At 38.5% G+C, this 22,608-nt stretch overlaps 1 pseudogene; it reads left to right on the top strand.

The window, feature by feature from the left end:
- The first annotated feature begins 909 nt into the window (after positions 1–909).
- Positions 910–20,981, top strand: LOC100730255 (male-specific lethal 3 homolog; annotated as a pseudogene).
- The last annotated feature ends 1,627 nt before the right edge of the window (positions 20,982–22,608 follow it).

The raw sequence follows: 22,608 nt of genomic DNA, 5'->3' as shown, positions 1-22,608 counted from the left end.
GGTGACAGAAATGGCTGTAGGGCATAGAAAGGGGCCAAGTTGAGTGGTGAGTAGTGAGGGGGACTTGCCCTGTATCTCTGGTGCCACCAGCTTTGTCTCTGACCAGATGTTTCAGGAGAATCTGAAGTTCTAGGTGGGCAGATATGACCCACATGTCCAGGGGAGGAAGGAGTGTGGTGGGGGAGGTAACCGGCTTTGGGCAATATTATCTTTTAGGGCAGATTTCAGGGACAGAACTGCTCTCTACAAGTTTCTGCTGAGTTGTGCACCATATCCTCCCTGATAGAGTTGCTTGGTCTCTCTTGTCTACTTTGGTTACCTGTTCTCTTATCTCATGAGTGATGCCAGGAAAGAGGGGGCCAGGCAGAGAAACCTTGTTGGGCAGGGTCCTCAGAGTTTCAGGAAGTAGTGGTTGGTACAAAAAGGCATAAGAGAAGTACCTAGAAGTGTCTCTTGGGGTTAGGAATGGCAATCAGCCTGCATCTGCTCCCAAGCCTAAGCTAAATTCACTTTTCAGAAACTATTTCCCTGAGTATGCTAATGTCGCCCCCTGGAGGTCATGAGAGGACTCACATCAGTGTGAAGGGCTGCAGCAGGGCAGCTGACCAGGATCCAGCTGGCACTCACTAGATATTAAAAGACTCTTCTTCCCCTATTAAGCTCTTTTGATGCACTTGTCAGAGATCAAGTGAGCAACTGTCAGGGATTATTCTCACAATCAATCTGGATCCTTCGTAAATCTTTATGCAAGACCCATGTCATTTTATTACTACTGCAGTAAGTTATTAAAGAGGAAACGGTGAATAGCTAATGTTGTTTTCTGTATAAGACACATAGATGCCTCTGAGTTGCATTTTTGTTGAAATCCATAGAAAGATTGATTGATTTGTAAAATAATGAGGTCCCCATATGCGCCTGGTCTGGAACTCCTGGTGTCAGGTAATTGCCCCCCGCCCCAGCAGGCTGCTGGGCATCAGTGAGTCGGAGCCAGGCTGGGTTTTGCCCTCCAGGGTCATTTGGCAGTGTCTGGAGACAGCTGTGAGTGTCACACCGGAATGAGGGAGTGCTCCTGGCACTTACTGGGCAGAATCCCCAGATGCTGCTAAATACTCCACAAGGTACAGGCAACCCCACAAGGATGAGCAGCCCCAAATGTCAGTGGAAATTGAATCCTGCCCTGCACCCTCCCCCTGCCTACCTAGATCCTCCCCTCACCCCGTTTCTTCCCATTCTTCCCCTTGCCCTCCTACCCCAGCCCCACCCCCCTCATCTCACTTGCACCCTCTGCATCTGCCCTTTGTCCAAGCTCAGCTTCACCTCTCCCCTCCCTGGTCCCTTTGTGTCTGTGGAAGGATGCATCCACTAGAGGGTGAAATGCTCTTTTCTAAACTCCTGTTAAGCTAGCCTTCTCAGGGCCAAAGGCAGCTACACAGTCCCAGTTCTCACAAAAGCTTCGGGCACCAGGGACCCAGGGAGGAAACTCCCTGAAGGAGGTGGTGGCATGGACTGGTGGAGCAGGTCGAATGCCAGGATGTGCATCATTGTGGAAGAAAAGGCTCTTGGCACAAAGACTCAACTCCCAGGACAATGGCTATGAGCTGCTTTCCCTAAAGGCTGTCTCATTAGCACCTGTGGCTTTGGACTTGGCAGGGCTGCTATGGACTCACCCAGTCTGTACCTTCTGCAGATTCTTCCAGGCACGGTGTCTCCCATCACTGAAAGAATCAGGAGTAACGTGGCAGTCACTGTGGCAGGTCTCCTCATGGCCTCTGGGGCAACTCTGCAACACACAGTTCACACTCAGGAAAGGACTTCCCTAATGTGAGCTTGGCTTGCACTCAGGAGATGGAGATGCAGCCTGATTTCCATCCCTTGCCCCAGAAACCCTGCTAGGAACCTTCTATAGCCTGCCTACTCCTTCCTGCATGTGACTCATGGGCTAATGGGGTTCAGTGACCACACTAGCATGAGTGAGACAGTTGAGAGAGGCCATACACAAAGGACATATGCAGGCCTAGCCTGCAGTTTAGTCCATGCACTTAGAGAGCAAAGGTGTCCCTGAAACCTTACCCCAAAGGTGGCATTGCCCATAACCAATTGATCTACCACCTGCATCTTTTCCTGTCTCTAAATCATTAGACCAAAGGGTTTACATTGTATGGATAATAAGTGTTTGAAGAGGAAGGATTTTCTTTCATTTCTTTTGAGACAGAGTTGCAGTATACAGTTCAGGATGGCCTCAAACTCACAGCAATTCTCCTGCATCAGCCTCCAACTTGCTGGCCAGCATGCCATCACAGGCATGCCCCACCGTGCTGGGTCACAGAGGATGTGTTCTGTATATTTTTCTTTTATACTTTTATTTGGTTGTACTGGATGTTGAACCCAGAGCTTTTGCATTGAGCTTTATCACCAGATCGCTCTAAATTTTGAAACAGTTTCACTTAATTTCTTAGATTCATTGAACTTTTCAGAGTGCGGGGGAATATACATATGTCTCTGAGATCCACCAGTTTATTGTGTATTATGTACATGAAATCCTTAATATATGTAAGAATATATGATATATATATATAATATATAATATGTAATTTCCAAATATTTTCTTCCATTTTGTAAGTGGCTTTTGGCTTTCTTGACCATAACCTTTATTACATAAAAATAACCATGTTTACATAATAAATTGGATCTATTTTTCATATCTTTATTCATGTATTTAATTTTTAGTTTTATCTTAATTCCCTTTGTCATCCTATTTCCCTCTTCTTTCTCTCACTTTCTGTCTCTTGATTCCCTTCCCTTGGACAAAGTTCCTTCTCCATACTTCTTATTTATCTATCATTTATTTTGCTCCTTACTCATAATTTGTGAAATTGTTATGTGAAAAAACATATGGTATTTAAATTTCCATGTGATATATTTTATTTAACATTGTGGTCTCAAGGTATATCCATTTTTCTACAAAGGACAAAAGATTATCTTTATTGCAGAATAGTGCTCCATAGCAGGTAAATACCACATTTCCTTATCCATTTGTTTGTTGGTAAACATGCAGGCCGTTTCCAAGATTTAGCTATTATAAATTGTGCTGCTATACACATGTGTAAGCGTATGTCAGTATACGATGATGTCTTTAACTCTTTTGGGAAGATACCTAGAAGGCCATACTGGGTTGTATGGAATTTCTAATTTTAGTTTTTGAAGAATCTCCCTACAGATTTCCCTAGTGGTTGTACAGTTCCACCAATGATGTGGAAGGGTTCCATTTTCCCTGCTGCCTCACCTGCACTGGTTATTATTTGATTTCTTGATGATGACCTCTCTTTTTAGAGATAGGCTGCCTTGAACTCATAACCATCCTCTTGCCTCAGCCTTCCAAATGCTGAATTATAGGCAGGTCACCATTTGGTTTATGTCTAGATGTCCCCCCAACATCTCATGTGGTTATAGAGTTTTGCAGTGGTAGCCAAGTCCAGAGTGCTTGACTGATTTATGGTTCAAGGCTAGGATTAAGGGTGGGCGATTGCTGGATCAGCCTACTGATTGGATTGGCACTGTCCTAATCCCAGTAGACTGGATACTACATAAAGGACACAAAGAGGCTTATGACTCCCCTTGTCTTCTGCTGCAAAAAAATGTTGCTCCTCTGTCATGTTGGAGCCAGTCAATTATGGACTGAATCATCTACAAACTGCAAGCTAAATAAAGCCATTGTCCTTTAATATTGGGTATCAAGTATTTTGTCTCAGCAGAGAGAGAGAGAGAGCAACTAAGACACACAACCAGCTTCATTGTTGTTTTAATTTACATTTTTCCAGTGGTGAGTGTTGTTGAACCTTTCTTCATGTATTCATTGTCTAGTTGTACCTGTTTTTTTCAAAAAGTGTCTATTCATTTTGCTTGCCAATTTTTTTGATTGGGACTTTTATTTTGGCTGACCTAAATGTTTTTGTTCTTTGTATACTCTCAGTATTAGTCCTTCATCTGAAGAATAGCTGGCAAAATTCTTTTTCCATTTTGTATGTTGTCTTTTCCCTCTGTGGTTGTTTCTTTTTTCATGCAGAAGGTTTTAATTTGATATGATACCATCCCTTGATTCTTGGTAGTACTTCCTGTACAACCAGGGCTCTGTTCAGAAAGGCCTTGCCTATGTCTATGAATTCAACAGTTTTACTTACTTTATTCCCAAGCAGTGTAATGTTTCTGTTTTTACACTGAGTTCTTTGACTCATTTTGATTTTATTTCAGGACATGTTGAGAGATATGGACCTAGATGCACTCTTCTGCATTTGAATGGCCGGTGTTCCCAGCACCATTTATTAAAGAGAATGTCTTTTTTCAGGGTATGTTTTTGGTCTCTTTGTCAAAGGTCATGTAGATTAATAAGTCTGGGGGTGTCTGCATGTGCTGTTCTATTCCACAAATGCACATGTGTATTTTTGTGCCAAAACCATACTGCTTTTATCACTGTAGCTTTGCAATACAACTTTAGACTTGAGACTGTGATGCCACACACTTTTTTTTGTTTCCCAGCATTGATTTTGCTGTTCTGGGTCTCTACTAATTCTATAAGAATTTTTAGAATTCTGAAGAATACTGTTTGTATTTTGATTGACTTTATATTGAATCTGTTTATTAATTTTGGAAATATAACCATTTTTATTCTATTGGTTCTGCATATGCACAAAAAGCAGGTTTTTTTTCATTTTCTGATATCCTCTCATTTCCTCTTTCAGAATATCATAGTTTTAGTAGGGGTGTTTCACATTCTTAGTTAGGTGAATTTCTAAATATTTCCCTTTTTGTGCAATTGCGAAGGGAATTTTTTTTCTAATTTCAAGAGTGGGTTCATTATTAGCTATAAGAACATTTGATTTTTGTGTGTTGATTTTTTATCATGCTACATTGCTGAACTTGGTTATCAATTCCAGGATTCTCCTGGTAGATTGTTTTTTGGTTTTCTATGTAGAAGATTGTGTCATCTGCAAACAACGATAATTTGGCTTCTTGCTCTCTTGTACATATCTCTTTTATTTTTTTCTTGCCTACTTGTTCTTCTTATTGATTCTTAATTTTATTTTATTCATAAATGTATATAGCACCTAAAGTTTACATTCATCATGGGGATAAGCTACATGTACATAACACAACTTGTTTCTCTTTCTCATCCCTTTTCTTTTACACCCACCTCCATTTCTCCATCTCTAAATCTGCTTTCACCATTTTTATTCTTGTTGGTGTTAGTGTTAGCTCATGTTTATTACATATAATGTGTAGGTTTCCTGTGGGTACTTGGTACCTGCACAAGGCATATCTTAATTCTTCTTACATCCTCTTCCCCTTCCTCTCCCACTCACCCCTTATCCTTGGTCTCCTGGATGCCTTCCCGTTTGCAGGAGATCTAGCCCCTTGTTTTCTTCTATCCATCTTTTCTTCTGCTCTTGGTTTGTATTTTGCCTTACTCACATGAGAGATACCATATTTTATTAAACCATTTTAAATACCTTTTAAATAAAACACGATATATTTTGCTCAACATTGTATTTTCCAGTTGCACCCATTTTCCTACAGATGTCTTGAATTTATTTTTCTTTAAAGATAAGTAGTTTTCCAGTACATACAGACACCACATTTAAGTTATTCATTCATCTGATGAACTGCTCTAGCTTGTAATGCTTTGAGTACCACATTGAACAGAAGTGGTGTTAGTGGCTGCCTTTTCTTGTTCCTGAATTCACAGGGAAAATTCATAGTTTTTCCATATTGCAGATGGTATTGGCAGTAGATTTGTCATAACTGGCTTTCATCAGATTGAGATAAGATCCTTCTTTACTTATGATTGTGTCTTGAAAGAATGTTTGATTTAGTCAAAGTCCTATTCTACATCTATTGAGAAGATCATGTGATTTTCTTCCTTGCTTCTTTATGGTTATTGTTTTGGACTTTTCGTTATTGTTATTTGTCTCCTTTGTTTCTTGTTTTTCTTGTACTGTATTTTGTTTTGTTTTCCCCTCTAATACAGAAAGGATAGATGTACATGTTTAGGCTTATGCATGCCTAGATCTTCTCCTAAAAACTTTAAAACAATTGATTTTACTACACGTGATGGTATTAACGGCTACTTAGAACAAAATGAGATCTTGTGGTAGCCATTGCTGATTTCCTATCATCTTGTTTTGAAATCCAATACTGCTTTTCTTCTTTGTTGTGATTGGTTTTAGTGTGTTTTTTATTATTTGATTTCATTATGTGTGAAGATATGGACAGCTATTTTAGGGAGAACAAAAGACATTACAGTAGCCATTGTTAATTTTCCTATTGTCTGATTTTAAAACCCTGTAATACTTTCATCCTTTTGTTTTGATCAGTTTTATACTTTTGTCTGAATTTATTGTGTCTGAAGATATAGACAACTACGTTGAAGAAAACAAGAGACATGGTAGCCACTGTTGACTTTCTTTTGTCTTGCTGTGCAATCCTGTGATGCTTGCATTGTTTCGCTCTGATCTGCATGTTTTGTTTTATTCTCTTTAAAATAAAATGAAAATTTTTAAATTTAAAAAAGAGGGAAGTATATAGCAGTAAATGCCGATATCAGCAAAATAGAGCAAGGATGTATAAAAAAACTTAATGTTAAACCAAAACCTTGTAAAAAAGAGAAGAGCAGGCTAAAACAAAAGGCCATATGAGGAAGACAATGATAAAGATCAGAGTAGAAATTAACACACTGAATACTAAAAAAAATACAAAGAATCAGTGAACTGAACAGTTGGTTCTTTGAAAAATTGAATAAAATTGACAAATCGTTGGCTAACCTTCTCAAAAAAAAAGGAAAGACTCAAAACCACACAATTAGATATGAAAAAAGTAAAATCTCAACACACTTGGCAGAAATTCAGAAAATCACCTATACCTACTTTGATAACTTGTATTCTAACAAGATGAAAAATGCAGAAGAAATGGACAGATTCCTAGATACTTATGAATTATCAAAGCTACATCAAGAAGATATAAAAATCCTAAATAACCCAATATCAATAAATGAAATCAAAGATATCATTAAAAACCTATCAACCAAAAACAGCCCTGGTCCTCACAGATTCACTGCTCAGTTCTACAAGAAATTTAGTGATGATTTAAAATCACTACTTCTCAAACTCTTGAATGAAACTGAAAGGGAAGCAGCAATCCCAAATTCATTCCTGGAAGCAAGCATTACTCTGAATCCAAAACCAGAGAAAGACCCCAGTATGAAAGAGAATTACAGGCCAGTCTCCCTAATGAATATTGAAGAAAAAACCCTCAATAAGATACTAGCAAATAGACTGCAGCAAATCATCAAGAAGACTGTACACCATGATCAAATGAGATTCACCCCAGGATGCAAGGATAGTTCAACATATGTAAATCCAAAATGTAACACACCATATTAACAGAGCAAAAACAAAACAAAACAAAACAAAACAAAAAAAACAAAACAAAAAAACAAAAAACCATGTGGTTATCTCAACAGATGTAGAAAAAGCTTTTGACAAAGTACAGCACTCATTCATGATAAAAACACTACAGAAAACTGGAATAAATGGCCTTTATCTAAATCTGATGTCACCTGACAAACCAAAAGCCAACATCATATATAATGAACAAAAACAGTAAGCTTTTACTCTAAACTCAGGAACAAGACAAGGATGTCCACTATCTCCTCTCTTATTCAACATAATCCTGGAAACTATAGCAGGAGAAATTAGAGAAGAAAAACAAAAAGAATAAAGGTAGGAAAGGAAGAATTTAAACTATCATTGTTTGCAGATGACATGACACTCTACATAGAAGACCAAAAAACTCCATCAAAGACTTCTAGATTTAATAAGCAAATTCAGTAATGCAACTGGTTACAAAGTCAACACTCAAAAATCAATAGTTTCCTGTACACAAATAACAAACTCATTGAGAGACAAATCATGGAAACAATACCTGTTAGATAAAAAATTGAAATACCTAGAAATTGATCTAACAAAGAATGTAAAAGACCTCTACACTGAAGCCTGCAATACTCTGAAAAAGGAGGTTGAAGAGTATGTTAGAAAATGGAGAGATATTTGATTCTCTTGAATAGGAAGAACCAACATAGTGAAAATGGCCACTCTTTCTTTTTTTCTTTCTTTCTTTCTTTCTTTCTTTCTTTCTTTCTTTCTTTCTTTCTTTCTTTTTAATTTTGTCTTTTTCCTTTTTATCGGTAAGAGGGATCGAACTCACAACTGCCTGCTTGCAAGGCAGGCGCTTATGCCGCTGAGCTAAATCCCCAGTCCCACACACTTTCAAAACTGTTATACAGATTCAGTACAATCCCAATCAAAATTCCAATAGCATAGCTCACAGAGTTAGAGAAAACAATCCTAAAATTCATTTGGACTGAGAAGAGCCCTAGAATAGCAAAGGCAATCCTAGGCAACAATGACAAGATAGGGGACAGCACAATCCCTGATTTGAAATTATACTATAAAGTTATTGTGGCAAAACTGTCACACTGGCAAATAAAACAGACTCAAAGATCAACAGAACAGGTTACAAGATTCAGAGATAACCTCAGGTACACTAAGATACCTTATGTTTGAGAAAGATTTCAAACACATTGAATAGAAGAAAGCCTTGTTGGTAAATAGAGCTGGAAAAACTGTGGGCTTAATTGAGTCATGCCCAGTGACCTCCAAGTAGCTAGCAGGGGCCAGCTCAGTCCTGGGAGCAAAAAGTGGGCCAGATGACTTCCAACACATGAGGGAAGCTTTTCCAGCACATGCTGGAAACCCAGGAATATAGGCAAATGACAAAATGGAAGAGCAAAATGCCATCTAAAACTTCCAGCGCAACTCTAGCAAGGCTAGGAAACATGGACATAGAAGAAAACATAAGTCTTACACCTGCAATTCCTGAAATGATAACAACTGAAGTAAATAAACAGCTCCAAGAAGCTATAAAGGAACTCAGATCAGAAATAACCTCCCAGGTAAAAGAAGAAATGATAAGTGTAATGAAAGAAATGCTGAACACATCTAAAGAAGATATAGTTAAAAAATTAGAGTAACAGTGCAAAAAGATGGAAATCCTGAATGAACAGTATAAGAAACAAATAGAATGCATGAAGCAGATTCAGAGAGATATACAGGAAATCAAAAATTCCATTGAAAGTTGGCAAAAGCTCCTCAATGAAAGTGAAGATAGACCTCAAAGACAAGATTGCAGCTAGTGAACAGGAAAGGAAAGATCTTTTAAAAACAACAAGGAAACAGGAAATAGCAATTCAAGATGCAAGATGATGCAAAGAAAAACAAAATAAGATTGATAGGGATAAACAAAAAAAGATGACAACACAAATGATATCAAGAGACTATTTCACGTTCACTTGGAGAACTGCTGAGCTGCCGACGGATGGGCGGGCCCACACTATCAGCCTAGCCCAGCCTATTTAGCTGCCGCGCCTGGCCATAGGTCTGCAGAGGAGGAGCTGGGCAGATCTGGGGTGCACTCACCAGCCTCTCTGCGTGTCTGGAGGACTCTGGATATCTCCGCCCAGACTGGCGGAGTTCCCCCAGGCTTCCAGGTGCAGTGAAGGGGAGAGGTGGGTTTGAGGCTTCCACATCAGCCTCCCCATTCCGGCTTCACTTGGAGAACTGCTGAGCTCTGGATAGGTGGGCTGGCCCACACTACCAGCCTAGCCCAGCCTGTTTAGCTGCCGCGCCTGGCCATTCGTCTGCAGAGGAGGAGCTGGGCAGATTTGGGGTGCCTGCATCGGCCTCTCCATGTGTCTGGAGGACTGTGGATATCTCTGCAACCAGGGAGGGTCCACAGGTTCCTGAGGCACTGCGGCCTGTGGTGAGTACCCTAACCCGGCTGCGATTGAAGAACTGTGGAGCTTCCAAGGGGCAGGTGGGCGCACAGTGTCCCTGAGGCCCAGCTTGTCTGGAACTGCGGAGTTCTGAGCAGGCAGAGGAGGGCCACTGGTTCTGTAGGCCCAATGGCTTGGGGTAGCGCAGTGCCAGAGTCTCAGTAGCTCCAAACATAGAAGGGGATTTTCAACAGATCCTGAGGAAGCTTTCAAATAACACTTGAAACACAGAAATATAGGAAAATGACAAAACGAAAGACCAAATTACAACCTCAAACCTCCAGCCCATCTCAAGAAACCCTAGGAGCGATGTATATAAAAGAAAATATATCCCATCCACCTCATATATTGGACACAATAGCCACTGAAATTGACAAGCAAATCCAGGAAGCTTTAAAGAAATTCAAACTCGAAATAATCTCCGAGATAAAAGAAGAAATGATAAAATAAATGAAAGAGATTCTGAATATATCTAAACAAAACACAGATAAAAAATTGGAGGAACTAAACAAAAAGATAGAATCCCTAGACGAGCAATATAAGAAACAAACAGAATACATAATGCAGATGCACAGAGATATACAGGAAATAAAAAACTCCACTGAAAGTTGTAAAAACCGCCTTAATGAAAGTAAAGATAGAATTTCAGACCTTGAAGACAGAATTGCAGCTAGTGAACAGGAAAGGAAAGATCTTTTAAAAATAACAAGGAATCAGGAAACAACAATTCAACAATTACAACACAATGCAAAGAAAAATAACATAAGAATGATAGGGATTAATGAAAAAGAAGGAGACAACATAAAGGATGTCAAGAGGATATTTAGAGAAGTAATAGATGAAAATTTCCCAAGCATGAGATCAGAAACCGACATCAGGATCAGTGAAGCATATACAACTCCAAACAGTCATAACCAAAATAAAACTACACCCAGACATATAATAATCACCATCCCAGAAATCCAACACAAGAATAGATTATTAAAAGCTGTTAGAGAGAAAAGACAGATCACTTATAAAGGAAAACCTATCAGAATCACAGCAGACTTCTCAGCACAAACAATAAAGTCAAGAAGAGCATGGAGTAAAGTATTCCAGAACCTAAAGCAAAATGATTTCCAACCTAGACTGATGTATCCTGAAAAACTATCATTCAAAATTGATGGTGAAATATGATACTTCCATGACAAAGAACAGCTGAAGAACTTCATGAACACAAAACCAACCCTGCAAAAAATATTGAAAGACAGTTTAGATACACAAAGGAGAAAACCACTAAGCAAAGCAGATAATTAAACAGAACACAAAGATAAAGAGGCAACAGCAGAGAGATAACATGTCAACAATAAACCAGCATTAAACAGTAATAACCACTAATGTAAATGGTCTCAATGCACCAATCAAAAGAAACAGACTAGCAGAATGGATCAAGAAACAAAATCCAACCATATTCTGTTTACAGGAGACCCATCTAACCCAGAAGGATACTCACAGACTGAAAGTCAAAGGATGGAAAACAATACTTCATGCAGCATGAATCCAAAAAAAGGCAGGAGTAGCCATTCTGTTTGCAGACAACGTGAACTTTAAACCAACAATGACCATAAAGGACAAAGAAGGTCAGTACATACTCGTTAGGCGAAAACTCCAAGAGGAAGAGATAACTATCATCTTAAATATATATGTACCAAACTCCAGAGCACCCAGTTATATAAAACAACTATTAACAGAAATGAAAACTCAAATTATCAGTAACACAATTGTAACAGGGGACCTTAATGCACCATTGACACCACGGGACAGATCAATCAGACAAAAAATGAGCAAAGAAATAACAGAACTGAATCACACCTGCGAACAAATGGATTTGATAGACATATACAGAATGTTCCACCCAACAACATCAGAATACACATTTTTCTCAGCAGTACATGGGTCACTCTCTAAAACAGACCATATATTAGCTCACAGAACATATTTAAACAAATGCAAAAGAGTTGAAATCATCCCTTGCATGTTATCGGATCATAGCGCTCTGAAATTAGAAATTAATGATAAAAGATACTGCAAAAATCCCGCAAACACATGGAAAGTGAGTAACACACTCTTGAGTAATCAGTGGGTCACAGAAGAAATTAAAGAAGAAATTAAACAATACCTAAAAGAAAATGAAAATGCAGATACAACTTACCGGAATTTGTGGGATGCAATGAAAGCCATCCTCAGAGGAAAATTTATTGCACTGAGTTCCCACATCAGGAAAACAGAACAAATACAAATAAATAACTTGATACTACACCTCAAACAACTAGAAACAGAAGAGCAAGTCAAGCCCAAAGCCAAAAGAAGAGAGGAAATTGTAAAAATCATAGCAGAAATAAATGCAATAGAGACTAAGAAAACAATCCAAAGAATCAATGAATCAAAGAGTTGGTTCTTTGAAAGAATAAATAAAATAGAAAAGCCCCTAGCCAACCTTATTTTAAAAAAGGGAAGAAAAAGCTCAAATTCATGCAATAAGAAATGAAAAAGGTGAAATCACTACAGACCCAATAGAAATACAGAAGATCATCAACACCTATTTTGAAATCCTCTACTCTCAAAACTTTGATAACACAGAAGAAATAGACAGATTCTTAGAAGCATATGAAGTACCAAAGCTAGACCAAGAGGATGTAAAACTATTGAATAACCCAATCTCTGTTAATGAAATTGAAAATGTAATTAAGTCCTTACCCACCAAGAAGAGCCCAGGCCCAGATGGATTCACTGCATAATTCTACAAGAAATACAAAGAAGACCTAATGCCGACACTCCTCAAACTATTCAATGAAATTGAAAGGGAAGCAATCCTTCCTAAGTCATTCCTGGAAGCAATATTACTCTAGTACCAAAACCTGAGAAAGACCCAACTAAAAAAGAGAACTATAGACCGATCTAATGAACACAGATGCAAAAATCCTCCATAAAATATTGGCAAATAGGATGCAGCAAATCATCAAGAAGATTATACACCATGACCAAGTGGGATTCATCCCAGGAATGCAAGGATGGTTCAACATATGTAAATCAATAAATGTAATCCACCATATCAATAAAGCCAAAAGTCAGAATCACATGATCATTTCTATAGATGCAGAAAAAGCCTTCGATAAGGTCCAACATTTATTCATGATAAGAACTTTACAGAAAATTGGAATAGATGGCCTTTATCTCAATATAATAAAGGCCACTTATGACAAACCAACAGCCAGCATCATACTAAATGGCCAAAAATTGAAAGCCTTTACTTTAAAATCAGGTACAAGACAAGGATATCCTTTATCACCACTCCTATTTAATGTAGCACTGGAAGTACTAGCCAGAGCAATTAGGCAAGAGAGAGAAATAAAAGGGGTAAAGATAGGAAAAGAAGAAATTAAATTATCATTTTTTGCAGATGACATGATACTCTACAAGAAGACCCCCTAAACTCCATTGAAATACTCTTAGATTCAATAAATAAATTCATTAATGTGGCTGGATACAAAATCAATACTCAGAAATCAATAGCATTCCTATACACGAACAACAAAATCACAGAGAGGGAAATAAGAGAAACTGCACTCTTCACATTAACAAGCAAAAAAATGAAATATTTAGGAATTACTCTTACGAAAGAAGTGAAAGACTTATACAGTGAAAATTATAATACACTGAAAAAGGAAATTGAAGATGATCTCAGAAAATGGAAAGACATCCCTTGCTCATGGATAGGAAGAACAAACGTTGTGAAAATGGCCATTCTCCCAAAACTGTTATACAGATTCAATGCAATCCCAATAAAAATACCATCAACATACCTTATAGACCTAGAGAAATCACTCCTAAATTGCATCTGGAATCAGAAGAGACCTAGAATAGCAAAGGCAATTCTAAGCAGCAAAGACAAAGCAGGATGCAACACAATCCCTGACGTGAAGTTATACTACAAAGCAACAGTAGTAAAATCAACATGGTATTGGAATCAAAACAGAGCCGAAGATCAATGGAATAGAGTAGAAGATACAACCACAACAACAAACACACTCAACCACCTTATCTTTGATAAAGGAGCCAAGCAGGTTCACTGGAAGAACGACAGTCTCTTTAGTAAATGGTGCTGGAAAAACTGGCTCTCCATTTTCCAAAAACTAAAGCTAGACCCATGTCTATCACCATGTACTAAATTAAAATCTAAATGGGTCAAAGATCTGAATATTAAAACGGAAACACTAAATCTATTGGAAGAAAAATTGGGTAGAAACCTTGAAGACGTAGGAGTAGGTAGAGCATTCCCCCTGAACAGGACTCAAGCCGCACGGGAAATACTTCCCAGAATCAATAACTGGGACCACTTCTTATTAAAAAGTTTCTGCATGACAAAAGAAATCTCCAGCATAGTGAAAAGAAAACCCACAAACTGGGAAAAGATTTTAGTGAACTCTCTCTCAGACAAGAGACTCTTGTCTAAAACATATAAAGAATTAAAAAAACTCAGACCCCCCAAAATTCAAAGATCCAATCCAAAAATGGGCATCTGAGATGAATACGCACTTCTCAGATGAAGAAATGCAAATGGCAAATAAATACATGAAAAAATGTTCATCGTCATTGGTCATTAGAGAAATGCAAATTAAAACCACACTGAGATACCATCTCACTCCTGAAAGAATGGCCAGGATCAAGAAAACCAACAACAACAAATGCTGGAGAGGCTGTGGGGAAAAAGGAACTCTCCTACACTGTTCGTGGGAGTGTAGACTGGTACAGCCTTTGTGGAGGTCAGTCTGGAGATTTCTCAAAAAGCTGAGATTGGAAGTCCCATTTATTCCAGCTATTCTACTTCTAGGCATATTCCCAGAAGAACTGAAAGCATCATACCACAGTGATATATGTGCGCCTATGTTTATAGCAGCACAATTTGTAATCTCCAGATCTTGGAAACAACCCAAGTGTCCATCAACTGAGGAATGGATAAAAAAGTTGTGGTATTTCTATACAATGGAATATTATTCAGCTATAAAGAAGGATCACATTGAGATATTTATCAATAAATGGGCGCAGCTTGAGACCATACTCATAAGTGAAATAATTCAATCTCGCATGTGTGAATACCGAATAGTTTGCCTAATGTAAGTAATGATTCAAATATATTAAAAAATGTGGTAATCATGATTCCCCATTATGTGGCCTTGAAGCCTTATAAAGTTTTCACTTATTCATTGGAAAGGCTTTATTCTTGGCTTCTTGATATGGAAATATTTGAAATTATAGTATATGAAGTTTTATTCAAATATTTCAAGGAAAAAGACACTATAGTAACTACTATTAAGTCGGGTTATTTGGTGGTGAAGCACTAGGTTGCTGAAACTGTCATGCTTTGACCTGTATTGTTATACTATTATGTCCTGTTATCTCAATCTCTCCCTTATTCATTAAAAAATTATTTAGTTATTTTTTTTAATTAAGGGGAAAATTTTTAAAAATTAGCAGGATATATAATAGTAACTTTTTTTGATTTCCTATTAACTTGTTTTGAAGTCCTGTAATACTCCCACTATCTTGTTTTGACTGATTAGACTCTGTTCCACTCTGTATGATAGTATCAAGTTTGAGGGTATAGACAACTACTTTGAAGGCAATAAGATTCACTAAGATGCCCATTCTGGTTTGACTATTGTCTCCTTTGGAAGTCCTGTCATGTTTACAAGGCTTAAGTTTTATTGGTCTTGTTCTCTATTGTTTTGTTCAACTTTATAATATCTAATGAGATAAACAATTCTTTTTTAAGGAAACAAGAGACATTGTTGATAACCATTGTTGATAACCTTGTACTCTGTTTTACATCATGTGCTATGTCTATCCTTGGTTTTGACTGACAGCTTTGTTTTGCCATATTTGACTTTATTCTCCCCCCCCCAAAAAAAAGTAATAAGAACTAAGGAGTAATAAAATCCAAAATGTATAAATTTTGTTGTAAAAAAGAGAGGGGGAAACAAGAGCTGTAAAGGATATGACAGCAAGTGTGTTTAGGGGTGTTAAATAGCTGACCATATTAATGTTTTTGGTTGGATCACTGAACATCACTGCTTGCGGTCTCACTGTTTGAATGTCCACTTTGTATGCTTGCATACTGTGATTTGAGCAACTATCTCTAAGATGATAATATATAATCTATTAACTGGTGATTTCTTACTGTTTTTTTTTTTTTGTAGTTCTGTATTACATGTACCCTTGCACCGCTTTGTTTTGTTTTGTTTTTTCTCTTTTTCCTTTTAAATAAAATTAAAATAACAGAATAGCAAAACTAATGCTGGAAAACAAGAGCAAAGTTGAGGTATCACAGTCCTGGATTTAAAGTTGTATTACAAAGTTCCAGTGATAAAAACCAACCAACAAACAGTATGGTCCTGACACAAAAAGCACATGTGCAAGAGTGGAGGAGAACAGAGGATTCAGACACACACAGACATCCTCATCTATCTGATCTGTGACAGAGGGGCCAAAATTGTACACTGAAGGGAAGACAGCCTCTTTACTAAAAGTGCTGGGAAAAATGAACCTCCACAGGCAGAACAGTGACTCAAGGCCCGTATCTCTCATCACGCTCTAAATAAAATCAAAATGGGCCAAAGAACTAAGTGTCAAAATGAAGCAACTAATCTGCTGGAGGATAAAAAAGATAAAAACTTTTGAAGTCATAGGCATAGGCAAGTGCTTTCTGAACAGGAGCCTAGTTGCAAAGAAGTAGCACCAAGAATCAAGGCATGCTGTCACATCAACTTAAAACCAAACAACATAGAAACCACAACAGAGTGAAAAGACGATGTACAGAATGGAAAATATGCAAGCTATTCCTCAGACAGAGGACTAATACTAGAGTACGTAAAGAACAAAAACAATTAGTTCCCCCAAAACAAAAGGCCCATTCAAAAAATGGGAAACTGAAATGAATAGACACTTCTGAAAAGAAGTATAGGAAGCCAATAAATACATGAAGACATGTTGCATAACACTAGCCATTGACACAATTCAAATTAAAAGAATTGGGCACAGTGGCATGCAGCTGTAATCCCAGCATTTCCAAGGCTGAGGCAGGAGGATTGCTGCAAGTTCAAGGCCATGCTGACTCAAAAAAAAAAAAAAAGCCACAAAACACAAAGCAAAGCTACTATACCCCCCAAAGCATGGCCATCATCAAGAAACCAAATAATAACCCATGCTGGTGAGGCTGCAGGAAAACAGATCCTTAAGCATCATTGATGGAAGTGTCAACTAGAACAAACACTAGGAGAACCCATATGGAGATTCTTCAAAAACTAAAAGAAGAAATTCTACTGAACCAAGCAATTCCCTTCTAGGTATCTTCCCCAAAGAGTTAAAAACATCAAATTATAGTGATATGTGCATGACCATGTTTATAGCAATACAATTTATGATAGAGAAATCTTGAATGTCTACCAGTAGATAATTGGATAAAGAAATCCAGGGGAAGGAATATGGTTTTTACACAAAATGGGGTACTATCATGTGGTAAAGATAAACTTGAGTCATTTGTAGGAAAATGGATGAGCCTGGAGCAAGCGAGCCTCGTCTGGGAACCAGCACCATGTGCAGGCCACCTGCGGACTGGGAACAGCTGGATCCAAGCCTTCCCTGTGAGTCAGTGCCATGCACAGATTTGTGGGGAGTGAGAACAGTGCCACATCAGCAAACAATCCTGATCTGGGAGCCAGCACCATGCACAGGCTGCCGTCAGACTGGGAACAGCCTTTCTGGTGAGCAGACTAGCAAACAAGAATTACCAATCCCTTTGCCACCATAAGTGACCAACTTATCTAGAGAAACACAGGCTGTGGTGATAGCTATTGAGGTGAAATGCAATTGGATGCCTGTAGTGCTTTGGTGTTTCACTAATGTGGCAGGTCTAGGGCCAGAGGTCTGATCATAGGTTTACAGGATAGCAGTACACACTGTGGCATCTAAGGGGATCTCCTTCTGAGGGTTGCAGCCATTGTTGGTTTCCTATGGTCTTGTTTTGAGGTCACGTATCATTTCCATTGTTTTGCTGGGTTGAGTGTTACTCTCTTTTCTTTGATTATGTCAAATCTGATGGTAGGAGAAGCTGTTTCAAGTATGGCAAGATATATTATGGTAGCAATTTTGGGTTTACTGTTGGCTCATTTGCAGGTCCTTTATTGCATTCATTGTTTTGTTCTTACTGTTTATATTCTATTCTGTTGTTTGATTTTTACTATCTCCAAAGTTACGTGCAGCTACTTGGAAGACATCAAAAGGCATTATAGAAGCTATTGTTGATTTTGTAGTGTTTTGAAGTCCTGTATCTCAGGACTCAAAACTGGTTTGTTTTGATTGGTTTTATTCTGTTTTATCCATTTTAAAATAAAAATTAAAAATAAAATTGATGTGCCTTGAGATTGTAATGTTAAGTGAAATAAATCTGACACATGAGTTTAAATATCACATGGCTTCTCATATAAAAGTTTCACAATGATAAGTAAACATTCAAATGAAAGATAGATCACAAGGATGGAGATAGATTATTCTTGAAGGGGAAGGGAATCAAGAGAGAGAGAGAGAGAGAGAGCAAGAAAGAACTGGAAATGGGATGAAAAAAGGAATTAGAATAAAATTTTAAAAATAAATACATGAGAGCCTGCCATTTCCCATATGCCATTGGGGCAGCATTGGACAGCAAGAGCACACTTATCAAGATGGATGGGTCACTTAGGTTGTTTCCAAGATCTGGCTATTACAAATTGTGCTGCTATAAACTATTTTGTTATGTTTGACACTATTGTGTATGAAGGTGTGCTCAACTATTTCAAGGAAAGAGACATGATGGTAGCTACTATTATATCAGGTTGTCTTGTGGTGAAATACTGTGCGGCTTAAATTGTTCTTTTCTGATCTGCTTTGTTATGTCCCCCTTTTCTTAATCTCTTTAAAATAAAAAAGATGGATAAGTCTATGGCAGCCATGAGGCATCACAAAGTTAGAGAACTGCTGAATTATAACACAGAATCAGAAGGGAAACAACTCTCATATTGATAGAATCTGCCAGAAGAGCCATCTACAACTCTATGTTGTATTGTTATCTCACAGATCTCTTCATTCAAAATTCATTTTCCAAGTTTCCATTAGAAACAAAGACATTTTCTGGATAGAAAAGGGAAAAAATAAAAATAACATCACTTCATGATGAAGTTTGCATATTTACAAATTTTAATCAGCTTTTTATTAAAAGATAAATGGATAAGGTTATTTCAGTCAAAAAAAGGAAAAGTCAGTTTCTCAGTAATAAGACTGGAATATATGTGAACATAAACAAGAGGCATTCAGTACCCGTTAAAAAAAATTCCAACATCTACAAAAAGGATATTTTCAAATCACTGCTTACAAACAATTAAGAATACATAAATCTTAGGGCTACTTAGACAACAAAAATATACTGTAGATCATTTGAGGATCCAACAGATCTACAAAGATGAAATTTTATTAATTACATAGAAAAACACCATAAAATTTCTGTAACATTGCTCATAATGTACTTAGCATTCCTCCTTAACTCCATGGCTGTATGAAAACTAAACTAGAAATTCATTACCTGTGGGTCCACTACAAAAATGAAGTACTGACCAAAAGGAATACCATTTTTATAACTTGTATTACATTCCTTTTGATCAGTAAATAAGCCTAAGGAAAGGTGTGAAATTTATATTCCATTCCAAGGAGAAAGTGCTGTCCTGTGAGCCTGACCCCCAAAGGGTCAGTGCTGTAGGATACAAAGACCCTTGATGTTACTGTTGGGGGAGATGAAAAAGGCAGAAAGATCCCAGAACAGCTGCTCCATTTTAATGGCTGGAGTAGAAGCTGGGATAGATGGGGAGCAGAAGTTCATGTGCTTCATGATACAGATGAAAATCGTAGATTACAGTGTTAATTGGCAAGAAAAGCTAATTGCAGCTGAGAACTAGAACGGCAAATAAAAGAAACAGAAGAAAGAATAGTAACTCTAGACATTCCTGAAGTTGTAAGGAAGCAACTTGATGATGATTGTTATAACACTAACAGAAGGAAGCAGTTAGTGAACTCCCATGCAGGCCCACATGCTAACTCTTTTACAGTCCTATGTGAAGCATTTTGCTGTCAAAGCAGCCTTGTCAGCCAAGGAAAGGCCTCAGCTCCAGCACACGGTAGCAGGTGCCAATGTGAATACTCATTGTATGTGGCAAAAAACAAAGTTGCCCTAAGTAAGGAGGTGGTGGGTGGGCTGAGGGTAACCTTTGATCACGTTCTCTCATTGCTCTTGCTCGACCCATATGAACAGGCACCATATACAAAGGTGACTTCAATTAAGACTTTTGTTTCAGTTAAGCAAAGTGCCACAAACACTGATAGCAGCCAGGAATGGCTCTCTCTCAACCCACCTTTATTGATTCCATCCACACTGCAGTCTACAGACTGTGATGAGCCTGCATCCCCAACGGGCACAAAACGAAGCAGAAGCACTGCAGTCCCTGAGGTGGTCCCCGTGTGATAACACCCACTGCCACAGGCTGTCCCAGAGCAGCGCCTGGCCCCAGCCCATGTGTCGACAGTGGGACACATCAGCCAACAAGCCTAGACTGTGCCTGCATCTGGAAAAGAAGATGCCTGTGAACAGCAGATCACCTTCCTGCATCCCTGTGACCCCTAATGGGGAAAGGAGGGCTGTGTTTGCTGGCTTTCTAGGGAGAAGTTAAATAGATGAGGTTTTCTCTTGGGAGCTTGTGCCTGACATTTATACTCTCCAAGTGACTGGCCACCTTCACCCTCTTACATTTATGGTGCACAACGTTTGCCACAATTGTTTATTATACTTCCAGAAGTCCTGGGAAAGGCGTTGTTTCCTGAGAAGAATCCAAAGGCTTTACTCAAGCTCTTGGATCTCTTCCTGAGGTTCTTAGCAGAATACCATGCCTACCTCCTCCCAGTCAGCCTATGTCACTGCCTGCAGTTGCCTGCAGGGGACACCTCATCCCAGAGAGCCCTAGGGCCGCAGATTAAAGCCTGATGGTTCTGTAGGACTGCTGCTCAGCTGGCTTTGTCTTCCAAAATTCAGGGTGCACAAATCTCAGGCCCGCACTGGGACTTCCAGCAGAGGTGGGCTCTGTGATTTGATTTGTCCACATATTGTAGTATTTCTGTTAAGAATTACTTCCTGGGTCCCCAAATGTCCTCTGACTTAGCCCTTGCTATTGCACAGGGCATCTGTGGTGACAGGCAATGCATTTTTCATGACACATCCACAAAATGGGCTATCTTGGTAAGCCTTGAAATTCTTATTGAGAACCATATTGTTTGGTTAGTTGTTAGCATACAAATATTTGGTTTTTGAGACAGCATCTTGCCAGTTAAGGCTGGCCTTGAACTCACTGTAGCCTAGGTTGTTCTCAAACCCATGGTAAATCTCCTGCTTCAGCTTCCCAAGTGCTAGAAATATACACATGTATCAGCACACCTAGCTAAAGAAAACCTTTTTCCAGCCTGTTTTCATTCTTGAAGTGAAGCTGAATGACTCTGTGCAATCTCTTTTAGTTTGTACATGGAAACTACCAGGAAATCCCAAAGTCTTGTAGAAGGAGTCAATATCAATGGGAAAAGAAAATGTACAGCTGTACATTTAGAGTTCCCTCTATGAAATGCTATTTTCAGTACTTAATGTAGTATTGCTTGTCTTGTTTGAGATTTCATAGCCATTCTTGGTTGAGTAATGTCATGGTTCACTTTCTAGAAAATGTTGTTTTTAGTGATCTAAATAAAAAAGATTTCTGGTTTGAAAAAAAATAAATGAATAACAAAATGAAAAATATATACATTGTATTTTATCAAGATTAAAAATTTTTGTATTAAAGAATAAGGTGAAAAAAGTGAAAATCCACCTACAGAATGAGAGAAAATATTTGGAAATCACAGATATGATAAGGGTTTCTTGTGTATAATATACAAAGACCTGTACAACCTCAGAGACAAAAACCCTAATTTATGAATGGGAAAAGAACCTAAACAGACATGTCTCCAAAGAAAATGCACAAATGGTCAACAAGCGCATGAAAAGATGCTCAATATAATGACTCCTTATGAGAATGCAGATGGAAACCACTCTACACCTACTAATTGCTACTGTAACTATTTAACAAGAAGTTAAACAAGGAGCACTGGGGAAACTGCACAGAAACTGGAAGCCTCACACATTCCTTAAGGGAACAGGAAAAGCAGCAGCCATTGCAAAAAACAGAGCCAAGTGCAAGGTCATGTGGCCTGCACGCCCATCAGATACGTGCTGGATGAATGAAACAGGGGACCTTCACCTCAGAAGATGGCCACTTCCATGCCTGCTATGCCACCCCCGAGATCCTCATCTCCTTGTACGAGTATTGCTATTAATCATCAGCTTCCCCTCCTCCTCCCAGAACCTTTGATTGCAGTGAATTAACCTTGCTGCATTGACGAGGAGACTCAGTAACCCCTCATCCAAACAGAGGACCTCAGTAGGCATCCATCAGTGTGGTGATTTTGCCCCTAGAATAGAGGTCTTTAGAGGGTAAACAGGAGCAGTACTGATGTCCTCTCCAGCTGTAAGACTTTGGTGAGCTAGGCAAGAGTGTGGGTAAGTCCTTCCTCCATACAGAGAACATCAG

This window comes from Cavia porcellus, unplaced genomic scaffold (assembly GCF_034190915.1).
Source record: "Cavia porcellus strain 051 isolate PalLab524CR breed Dunkin Hartley unplaced genomic scaffold, mCavPor4.1 scaffold_7, whole genome shotgun sequence".
Lineage (NCBI taxonomy): Eukaryota > Metazoa > Chordata > Mammalia > Rodentia > Caviidae > Cavia > Cavia porcellus.
The sequence above is the reverse complement of the archived record's forward strand: the minus strand, read 5'-3'. Positions and strand labels throughout refer to the sequence as shown.